Genomic DNA, 12,430 nt, shown 5'->3' on the forward strand with positions numbered 1-12,430 from the left:
TAATTTCAGTAGCATTATTTGCTTTCCCTCATGTTAAGCAGAAATATAAGTATGTCATACATTGAGTCATATCAGTGATCTTTCCAGTTTTATGCCCTAACAGCCCAGTTTAATACTTTTCCAAGGGACAGCATGTTTACCCTATGCAATAACTTCAGAATGTAAAAAAATACTCGAAGGCTTATTAATAATTTGTATCTAGACTTGGTTTTTAACCTGTTTGTCTGAAACTCCCCTTTTTTCAGGGTTTTTTTTTTTTTTTTTTTTTTTTTTTTTTGTCTTTTTGAAACCGGGGATTGAACCCAGAGTGCTGTGCTTGCAAAGCAGGCACTTTGCCACTGAGCTACATCTCAGCTCCTGAAACTCCCTTTTAAAACACATGAAATTAATGATTCTAAAGTTAACTATTTCATATTTGTCTTAGTCTTCTTGGGATGCCATGACAAAATATCATAAACTGTGTGGCTTAAACAACAGGTATATATTTTCTCACAGTTCAGGAGACTGAGAATATAAGACCAGGATGCAGGTCAGTTTCTGGTGAGGATGCTCTTCTTGGCTTGTAGATGGCTGCTTTCTCACAGAATCTGGGGAGTAAGGTTAGGAAGTGTGTAAAAGATCTCTGGTGGTAGTGGTGCTTGTTCTTGTTCTTGTTCTTGTCGTCATCCTCCTCCTCCTCCTCCTCCTCCTCTTCCTACTCCTCCTCCTCCTCTTCCTCCTCCTCCTCCTCCTCCTCTTTTTTGCACCAGGGATTGAACCCAGAGGCATTCTACCTCCAAATTATACCGCACCCCAATTTTATTTCTTATTTGGAAACAGGGCCTTGCTAAGTTGCTGAGGCTAGTTTTGAACCTGTCTTTCTAGCTTAGCCTCCCAAGTACTGGGATTATAGGTTTGTACCACTATGCTCAGCTTCTGATATTTCTCTTTATAATGATATACCAATCACGACTTCATTTAACCTATTACCTCTACTCTGATCTAAATGTTTGGTGTCCCCCCATATTCTTGTGTTGAATTCTAATCCCCAATATATTAAAATGGACAGGTGAGGCCTTTAGGAGATGATTAGATCTATAGAGCTTTACCATCATGAATGGGATTATTCTTTATTTTTTATTAATTAATTTATTGCAGTACTGGGGATTGAACCTAGGAGTATTCTGCCTCCAAGCTACACCCCCAGCCCTGTTTTTTCTTTATTTTGAAATAGAGTCCAAGTTGTGGAGGGCTCACTAAGGTGAATTTGGCCTAGAACCAGTAATCCTCCTGTCTGAGCCTCCCAAGTACTGGGATTACAAGAGTGTCCTAGATTAGTGTCTTTATAAGAGATCTTAGAGAGTTTGCCCCTTCTGCCATGTGAAAACAGAGCAAGAAGTCAGTATCTGTGAAGCAGAGAGTAACCTTCACCAGACATCGAATCTGTTGGTTTCTTGACGTTGGTCTTCCCAGCCTCCAAAATTGGAAGCAGTAAATTTCTGTTGTTTATAAATTATCCAGTCTAAGGCATTTTTTTTAAGCTGGGTGTGGTGGCACACGCTTGTAATCCCAGCATTTTTGCGGTCCTTGGAGATGGAACCCAGGGGCATTCTGCCTTTGAGCTACACCCCCAGCCTTATTTTTTATTCTTTATTTTGAAACAGGCTTTCACTAAGTTGCTGAAGGCTTCACTAAGTAGCCGAGGGATCCTCCTGTCCCAGCCTCCCAAATGCTGGGATTACAAGCATGTCTTACCACACCCAGCTTTAAGGCATTGTTTTTTTTTAAATAACCTGAGTGGATTAACATGTCTTTCATAAATGGCCTATCTCCAAATACAGTCACAGTGAGGATTAGATCTGAATGTGTGAATTTTGGGGTGACACAGTTCAGTCTATAACACTGTTCAAGATGGGGTAGTTCCTCTTTTTTATTGTCCCTGGGATGGAACCCAGGGGCCTTCTGCCTCCAGGCTACACCTTCAGACCTATTTTATATTTTTATGTGGAAACAGGGTCTCACTAAGTTACTTAGAGCCTCACTAAGCTGCTGAGGCTGGCTTTGAACCAGCAATTCTCCTGTTTCAGCCTCCCAAGTACTGAGATTATAAGCGTGTGCCGCCATTTGCCTAAAGGATTTGTGAAGACCCTAATGCTCACTCAATATCCACGTTGTTTTAGTTGTTGTCTTGCTATTTTTAATTTGTCCTTATATAAAAACGCAATTGTATTTATTGCCCTTTTTATTTCTTAGCTCATTGTATCTCTTTAAAGTTAAAATAGTGAGAATTATATATTTCAAATATGGGTTTTATTTATATTGCATTGGTTAATCTTTTGCAACTTTCTTTTTTTGTATGTGTATGTGGTTCTAGGGATTTAATCCAGGGGCTTCTACCTCTGAGGTATATCCCCAACCTTTTTTTAATTGTTTTGTTTTGAAACAGGGTCTCAGTAGGTTGCTGAGAGTCTCACTAAGTTGCTGAGTCTGATCTCAAACCTGTGATCCTTCTGTTTCAGTCTCTTAAATTCTGGAATTATGTGTGCCACCATGGCTGGCTAGTTTCCTTTTTTTGTTTTTTTTTTTTTTTTTGTACTTGGGATTAAACCCAGAGGCATTCTACCTTTGAGCTATACCCCCAACCCTATTTTATTTCTAATTTTGAAACAGGGTTTGACTAAGTTGCAGAGGGCCTCATGAGTTACTGAGGCTGGCCATGAACCTGAGATTCTCCTGTCTCAGCCTGCCAAGTACTAGAATTATAGGTGTGTGCCACCACTTCCGGCTTAGTTTCAATTTTTTTAAACATGGAAAGCCTGTTGGTAGCTATGTACTACCTTCAAATTCTTGTTTTTGATGTTCTATTTTGACATTATTTTTCCAGGCTTACTTGTTTATACTAATGTTCAAATGGAGGACATATTCCCTTACAAAATGCTGATTTTAAAACTGTCATTTTACTACTTTATTTATTTATTTATTTATTTATTTTTGCAGTGCTGGGTATTGAATCCAGGGGCATTCTACCTTCAAGCTACACTCCCAGCCCTATTTTTTATTCTTTGTTTTTAAAATTTTTTTATTTTTTATTTTTCATTCATTTATTTATTTATTTATTTATTTATTTATTTATTTATTTATTTATTTATTTTTGGTGGTACTGGGGTTCCTGGAAAACCCTTCTGCCTCTGGGCTATACTCCGAGACCTGTTTTTACATTTTTATTTGGAAATAGCGTCTCTTTAGCCAGCAAGGATGGCTTCGAACCTGCGCGATCCTCCTTCTCTGCCTCTCAAGCGTGGGGATTACGAGCATGTGCCACCACGCCAGGGTTTTTTTCTTTTCTACCTCTGGGCTCTGGGCTATATTCCCAGATCTGTTTTATACTTTATTTGGAAACAGGGTCTAACTAAGTTGCTGAGAACCTCACTAAGTAGCTGATGCTGGCTTTGAACCTGTGCGATTCTCTTGTCTCAGCCTCCCAAGTGCTGGGATTACAAGTGTGCGCCACCATGCCTGGCTTTTATTCTTTATTTTGAAACAGGGTCTCACTGAGTTGTAGAGGGCCACACTAAGTAGTAAACCTGCCATCCTCTTGTCTCAGCAACTGAGATTACAAGCATACACCACCACACTTGGCTTAAAACTGTCATTTTAAAGAAACAGATTTTACCTTTTTCTACTTGAACGACAAACCAATAATGAAAGTAGAAAGCAAATGCATATTTAGAGAAATCATATGACCCTTTACTTTCTGTGACTCGATCTTACTTAACATAATGTTCTCTGAATTCTTGCATTTTCCTGCAAATGCCATAATTTTGTTCTTCTTTATTGTTGAGTAGAATTTCATTGTATATATTTCCCATAATTTTGTAATCCTTTTATCTGTTGATGGAGACCTAGGCTGGTTCCATAATTTGGCTATTATGAACTGCGCTCTATGAACATGGATATACATATATTACTTTAGTCCTCTGCTTTTAGTCCCTTTGGAAAGATTCCCAGGAGTGTTATAGGTGGATTATATGGTAAATCCATTCTCACTTTTCTGAGGAATCTTCACACTGATTTCCACAGTGGCTGTACCAATTTTCAATCCCACCAGCCATGTAAAAGAGTTCCAAATTTTCGTTATTTGACTTGATAATTGTCATTCTGTTTGAGGTTAGATGGAATCTCAGTGTAGTTTTGATTTGCATCTCCCTGATTGCTAATGATGTTCAACTTTTTTTTTCCATGTATTTATTGGCCATTTGCTTCTCTTTTGTCAAGTGTCTATTCGGTTCAGTTGCCCATTTCTTGATTCTTTTTTAAGTGTAGTCTTTTAAGTTTTTGTGTATTCTAGATTTTAGTCCTCTATCAGAGGGATAGCTGGCGAACTCCAGATAATATAGGAGAAACTTTAGTGGAGCCATGTAGGTGTTCTAGGGAAAAGGGAGGAGTAAGAATAAGGACCATGAAGGAATTACTACCACTGGCTTTATGTACTTAAGTAAGAATAGCAATGTTTATCTCAGTATCCTGTCTGGGGAAGGGAAAATGGGGAGGAAGCTGGAGAAAGCCCACCAAGTGCTCTTTGCATATATTATCACTATCAACATGTTTTACATTATGATGTGAAAGTAAAATGCACCAATTAAAGTATATTTAGCCGGGTGTGGTGGCGCACGCTTGTAATCCCAGCATTTGGGAGGCTGAGACTGGAGGATCGCGGTTCGCGGACAGCCTCAGCTAGTTAGTGAGGCCCTCTGCAACTCAGTGAGACCCGGTTTCAAAATAAAGAATAAAAAATAGGGCAGTGGGTGTAGCTCGGACGTCAAATGTCCCTGGGTTCCATCCCCAGACCCGCAAAAAAAAAAAAAAAAAAAAAAAAAAAAAAAAGTATATTTAAAAAAGAAAAAAACAAATGCATACTCTTTCGTTGTCAAATGTAGGAAATATTTGTAAGCCTAAATTAGAGTTTGTTGAAGGGCTGCCAAATATAGTGAAAATCAAGCTTGCATATGAGAATATTCTAAGAAGGGATGCCTATGGCTAGCACATCACAAGTAAAGCTGGTAGAATTCAGATCTCAGGTTAATGGAGATGTATCTGGCAAACATTTTACAGGATCTAGTTTGGAACACAGGAAAGAAGGAAAACAGGATGAAGAAGAAATTAGAGATAAGTAACACCTGGGAAGAAGGATCTAAACGAGTGAAGAAGCCTTCCTTAGGGTATGTTCTGTTAGAAGCACTCACTATAGGAAAGGCACTAAATTCTCTCTAGTAGTTGTAGAACAAAACCCCAAGGCAAAACTTAAGGCCCATTGTACCCTGGGGGACAGAAAAGTTGGGGGAGAGCTTAGTGTTCATGGGAGAGGAGTAGGAATAAATGCCAAAGCATTAGTAATCTCCCTAAAGTCGAAGGGGAAGGGTAGAATCACTGAAAAGTTTCCATTCCAAAACCCAGGGACACAGAGCCTAAGACTGAGGTTGAATATAAGAATGTCTTTCTCTACCCGGGTGCATGCTTGTAATCCTGAGTTTAGGAGGCTGAGAGAGGAGGATCACACAGGTTCAAAGCCAGCCTCAGCTACTGAGTGAGGCTCTCAGGAACTTAGTGAGACCCTGTTTCCAAATAAAGTATAAAAAAATAGGTCTGGGAGTATAGCCTGGAGGTAGAAAGCCTCTGGGTTCCACTCCCAGTACCCCCCCCCCACACACACACACATACAAAATGTCCTTCTTCACTTGTCCTTCAGCACAGTATGAAAAGGGTTGTATGTAGACAGATGGTCTCTGAGATACAGTCACAAAAAAAAAAAAGACCTGAATCTGAGGATGGAAGCAGCAGGAATTGACAAAAAAGGCCCTCTGGCAAATGAGCCTATACCCTAATACTAGATGATTCTACAGGAATTTGAAGCCTGTGGTACACTGGAAATAAACAGCAATAATAAACCCAAGACCCAACTACACTCCTGACTAGATTGACTTGACCTTCTCCCTTGAACTAAAGATCTAGGAAAAGAAAAAAACATGACCATTTTCAGGCATAAATACTATCTGATTCAGTCTTGACTGTCCTATAAAAAAATTATAGGGTGCATAAAGAAATAAGACAAAAACAACAAACTGTCAAGAGATAAAGCAATCAGCACAACATGTGACCTAAATGTTGGAATGATCAGACAGGGAATTTTAAATAACTATGATTAATATGTTAAAGGTCCTAGCAGAATAGTCCTTTGGAGAACATGCATTAGCAGAAAAGGGAACTTCAGCAGAGATAGAAACAATTTTTAAAAATTATATAGAAATAAAAATGAAATAGAATTAGAGTCAGTGAATGCCTTTTTTAGACTCAGTTGGCTTGACAGCTGAAGAAAGGATCAGTGAACTTGAAGATAAATCAACAGAAATTGCTCAGATTGAAACACAAAGAGAAAAAGAAGTGGAAAAAGACAAGACAGAACACCAACAGCTATGGGATAATATAAAAAATTGCAGTGTATTTCTAACTAGAATCTCAGAGTGAGAAAGGGAAGGCATATTTGAAGAGGTAATGGCAGATAGTTTTCCAAAGGAAAAAAAGATACCACACTACAGATCCAAGAAGCCCAGGGAACACAAATCAGAAGAAATAGTAAACAGAAAATTCACTCAGACACATTGTACTCAAACACTGAAAAGTAGAGAAAAAGAAAATAACACACACACACACACGTTTTATTGGGGATTGAATCTAGGGGCATTCTACCTCTGAGTTACTTCCCAGCCCTATTTTATTTACTTCTTGTTTGTTTGTTTGTTTATTTGTTTTTGTGGTACTAGGGATGAAACTCAGGGGCATTCTACCTCCAGGCTATCCTCCCAGACTTATTTGTTTTATTTTTGTTGTTGTTTTTGGAAATAGAGTCTTACTAAGTTGCAGATGGTCTCACTAAGTTGCTGAGGCTGTCCTCAAACCTTTGATCCTCCTGTCTCAGCCTCCCAATTATTGGAATTATAAGTATGTACTACCATGCCCAGTGAGAAAATCTAGAAGACAGCCAGAGGGAAAAAAGATACATTATAAGGAACAAAGAATGGTAGGAAAATTCTTTTCAGAAACTATGTGACCCAGAAGACAGTGGATAAAGATCTTTGAAGCCTGGAAAGAAAAAATACCAGTTAATCCAGAATTCTATACACAACAGAAATTCCATCCAAAAATGAAGGACAAACAGACTTTTTTCCCAAGAAAAAAATTAAGAAATTTTATTACCAGGAGACTTGTACTATAAAAATATTAAAGGAAGTTAAGACGTGAAAATTTGATATAAGACAGAAACTTGAATCTCTACACAGAAATAAGAAAATGATGACAAAGGGCATAAGTATAAGTGGATATAAAGCTCATTTTCCCTTAAAGATAGCTTCAGATAAAAAATAGTAGGAATACATTGTGTGTTTATAGTGTATGTAACTATAACAGCACAAGAGTGAGAGGGAGTACTTGGGAGTATATGGTTATACGATATTTATATAACATGTGAAGTGGTAAAATATTTGCAAGTAGACTACAGTAGAGATGCTTATTTTATTTTTTATTTTGTATTGTTTTTTGGTACTGGGGGTGGAACCCAGAGGCTTTCTACCTCCGGGCTATACTCCCCGCCCTATTTTATATTTTTATTTGGAAACAGGGTCTCACTAAGTTGCTGAAAGCCTCACTAAGTAGCTGAGGCTGGCTTCGAACCTGCACGATCCTCCTGTCTCAGCCTTCCAAGCGCGGGGATTACAAGCATGCGCCACCACGCCCGGCTGTGATGCTTATTTAAAACCCTTCAGCAGCCGGGCGTGGTGGCGCATGCTTGTAATCCCAGCATTTGGGAGGCTGAGACCTGGAGGATTGCGGTTCGCGGAATCGTGGTTCGCGGACAGCCTCAGCTAGTTAGTGAGGCCCTCTGCAACTCAGTGAGACCCGGTTTCAAAATAAAGAATAAAAAATAGGGCAGGGCGTGTAGCTGGGAGGTCAAATGCCCCTGGGTTCCATCCCCAGACCCACCAAAAAATAAAAATAAATAAATAAATAAAACCCTTCAGCAATCACTAAATTAATTCAAATATTTTAGTGAAAAATAAAGCTCAATATATAAAGTTCAATTCGTGGTACTAAGTATATTCACAGCAGAACTTTTATAATCATCTCAAGCAGAAACTTGGTACATATTAAGTAGTAACTTCCTTTTTCCTTTTTCTTGAAGCCCCTGATAACTTTTATTCTACTTGTGTGTATCTTACATAAAAGTTGAATCATATAGTATTTGTTCTTTTGTTGTCTAATTTATTTATTTATTTATTTATTTATTTATTTATTTTTGGTACTGGGGGTGGGAACCCAGGGGCTTTCTACCTCCGGGCTATACTCCCAGACCTATTTTATACTTTATTTGGAAACAGGGTTTCACTAAGTTGATGAGAGTCTCACTAAGTAGCTGAGGCTGGCTTCGAACCTATGCGATCCTCCTGTCTCAGCCTTCTAAGCGCTGGGATTATAAGCATGCGCCACCATACCCGGCTTGTTGTCTAATTTCACTTATCACACTAACATAGCATTATACTTAGTAGTTCTTAAGTTTGCAATATATATTTACAACCAATCCAAGCCTCCAAGTAATGCTATTCCATATCACAGGTAGTATAAATGCTTTATAACAAAGTATTCTTAATTCTGCCCTCATTTAGACCACTTTGAATGCCAGTGGTCTACATTCACAAATTAAAAGAGATTGTTAGAGTGGATCAAAAACAAGATAGAACTGTTGTTTATAATAAAACCACTTTAAACATAAAGATACATTGTTGTCATTCGTAAACTGCAGTATTCATAAGCTATAATTAATACTTTATCGCTATTATTATCTTGAACAAACTTATCTATTCAATTAAGAATAAGAAAAATTAAAAATTTTATTTTACCTTCTTTTATTCTGTCTTCAAACAATCTTTTTACAGATCCACGTTTCTGACCTATATCATATTCCTTCTTTCTAAAGAATTTCTTTTACTATTTCTTGGAAGGTAGGTCTACTGGTGACAGAATTTCTTAGTATTTGTTTGAGAATGTCTCCTTCACTACTTAAAATATTTCACTTGATACAGAATTCTAGGTTGGTGGCCTTTTGCTTTCAATGCTTTAAATATTTCACTCTACTCTCTTCTTGCTTGCATGGTTTCTGAGGAAGAAAAAATAAAAGAAAGGAGGAGCATTAGAGAAGGAATAAAAGAAGGTAAAATAAAATTTTAATTTTTCTTATTCTTAATTGAGCTAAAAGATAAGTTTGTTCAAAATAACAATACATTCAATTGTGTATGCTTAAGTATGTGTATGTGTAAGTTAAATGACTGACAACAATGATTTAAGGGACAGGAAGAATTAGAATTATCATTACAACATATTGATAGTACCTTTAAGATGGTGTAGTGTTATTTAAAAAATGGGCTTTGGGAAGCTGGTCCTGGTGGTGTACACTTGTCGTCCCAGTACTTTGGAAGCTGACACAGGAGTATCATAGGTTCAAAGCTAAGCTCAGCAACTTAGCAAAGCCTCTGCAATTTAGTAAGATCCTATTTCTAAATAAGAAATAAATCGGTCTGGGGGTATAACTTGGAAGTAGAATGCTGCTGGGTCCACTCCCCAGTACCAAAGTGGGGGGGCTCTGGTAGTTTAGATGTATATCGCAAACTCTTGGGTACCCATAAGAAATGTTTAAAAAATCAGAAGTATAATTGATATGATAATAAAATGGAATTATGAAATGCCTATTTAAAACAACAAAAGGTAGAAAAAGAATGGAAGACAAAAGTTGGAACAAAGAATAAGGGAACAAAAAATAGTAATAAACAGTGTATGGTAGATTTCTTTGATGTGGGTTCTGGGGATCAGATTGTGCATGTTGTTCTATCACTGAGCTATATCTACAGTCTTGGCTATGGAAGATACTAATCTAGCCATATCAGCCATCACTTTGAATGCCAGTGGTTTAAATACACCAATTAAAAGGTAGAGGTTGTTAGAGTGGAACAAAAGCAAGATAGAACTATATGTTGTTGACTAGAAAACCACTTTAAAAATAAAGACATGTATGGATTAAAAATGAATGGATGGTAGAAAATATGCCTTGCTAACACTAAAATGAGAGTAGCTCTGTTAATTTTAGACAGACTAGACTTCATAATAAGAAAAGTTATCAGGGTTAAAGAAGAATATTAATAATAAGGGGGTTAATTCTTCAAGAAGACATAACAATTCTTAAAACATATAGACTTAACAACAGAGTATCAAACTATGTGAGGTGAAAACTGGTAGAACTGTCAAGAGTGACAGATACATTAACTCTAGATAGAAAATTCAACACTCTTCTGTCTGACACAGACAGATTCATCAGGCAGAAAATGAGTATAAACATATTTGAGTTCAACAACACAACTGATCAACTGAATATAACCCCCATATAGTAACAAAAATACATATTCTTGTCATGCTTACACGAAACATTAAAAAAGATAGACCACATTCTGGGCCATAAAACACACTTTAACAAATTTAAAAGATAGAAATCATATACTGTTTACTCCCAGACAACTGTGGAATTAAACTAGAAACCAGTAACAGAAAGATAGATGGATCCAAAATAGAGATTAAACAACACATTTCTAAATAACACATGGGTCATGGGAGAAATCTCAATAGAAGCTTAGAATTATTTTGAACTAAGTGAAAATATAGTAAACATCAAAAACATCAAATGAACCAGGCATGGTGACACACACTTGTAATTTCAGTTCTTGGGAAGCTGAGACAGGAGAATCTCAGATTTTCAGCCAGACCCAACAACTTAGAGCCATTTCAATGTATGTATGTATGTATGTATGTATGTATGTATGTATGTATGTGTGCATTTACTTATTTATTTTTGCGGGTCTGGGGGTGGAACCCAGGGGCATTTGACCTCTGAGCTACACCCCCTGTCCTATTTTTTTATTCTTTATTTTGAAACAGCGTCTCACTAAGTTGCGGAGGGCCTCACTAAGTAGCAGAGGCTGTTGGCGAGCTGCAATCCTCCGGTCTCAGCCTCCCAAATGCTGGGATTACAAACATGCACCACCATGCCCTGTTAGACCATTTTAGTTTAAAGATTAAAATAGGGCTAGGGGTGTAGCTTAGAGGTAGCATGCCCCTGGGTTCAAATCTCAGTAAAACACACACATAATACATCAGATTTCTAGGGATAAATTTAACAAAAATTTGCCAGGAACTTTACACCATTATTTTTGTAAGTTAAGGACTTGGATGAAGGGATATACATTGTTTATGAGTTATTATTGTAAAGATGTAAGTTCTCCCCAAATAAGTCTATATATTTACTGTAACCCAAATACCTCCCCTCCCCAATTTTAGATACAAATTGACAACCAAGGATACCTGAAAAAACAAAACATGAAAACTGGGTGTGACATACATATATACATAAGTTAAGATAGTAAGCTGAGCATGGTGGCGCACACTTGTGATGCCAGTACTTGGAAGGCTGAGTCAGGAGATTGCAGGTTTGCAGCCAGTGGTAGAAACTTAGGGAGGGCCTCTGAAATTTAGTGAGACCTTGTTTCAAGGTTAAAATTAGGATAAGGCTCAGAGGTTTCAATCCCCAGTATCACAAACACATGGGTGCATACACACACATGCACACGCGCACGCACATACAGATAGTAGAATGCTGCTCTAAGGAAAGATAAATCAAGCAGATCCAGCCAGGCGTGGCAGTGCATGCTTGTAATCCCAGCATTTGGGAGGCTGAGACAGGAGGATCCTGCTTCACAGCCAGCCTCAGCTACTTAGGCCTTTTGCAACTCTGTGAAACCCTGTTTCAAAATAAAGAATAAAAATAGAACTGGAGGTGTATCTTGGAGGTAAAACGCCCCTGGGTTTCATCCCCAGTACCGCAAAAAAAGAAAAGAAAAAAAGAAACAGATCTAACCCCCCCCTTTTTTTTTGCAGTACTGGAGATTGAACCCAGGGGCATTCTACCCATGAGCTACATCCCCAGCCCTATTTTTTCTTCCTCCTCCTCCTCCTCCTCCTCCTCCTCCTCCTCCTCCTCCTCCTCCTCTTCTTCTTCTTCTTCTTCTTCATGGTACTGGGGTTCCTGGAAGCCCTTCAACCTCCGGGCTACACTCCCAGACCTATTTTATATTTTTATTTGGAAACAGGGTCTCCTAAGCCAGCGTGCGTGGCTGGCTTCGAACCTGCGTGATCCTCCTGTCTCTGCCTCCCAAGCGTGGGGATTACAAGCGTGTGCCACCATGCCCGGCTTTATTCTTCATTTTTGAAAGAGGCTCTTGCTAAGTTGCAGAGGGCCTCACTAAGTAGCTGAGGTTGGCTGCAAACCTATGATCTTCCTATCTCAGCCTACCAAGTACTG

General features: G+C 38.2%; 1 protein-coding gene across 1 annotated transcript in view; it reads left to right on the forward strand.

The window, feature by feature from the left end:
* Positions 1-12,430, forward strand: part of SFMBT1 (Scm like with four mbt domains 1) — a gene marked incomplete at both ends in the record, with an annotated part of 155,568 nt that overhangs the window by 81,818 nt on the left and 61,320 nt on the right. The gene's annotated exons all lie outside the window — the stretch shown is intronic.

The sequence above is a fragment of the Muscardinus avellanarius genome (assembly GCF_963383645.1).
Source record: "Muscardinus avellanarius genome assembly, chromosome: 18".
NCBI lineage: Eukaryota > Metazoa > Chordata > Mammalia > Rodentia > Gliridae > Muscardinus > Muscardinus avellanarius.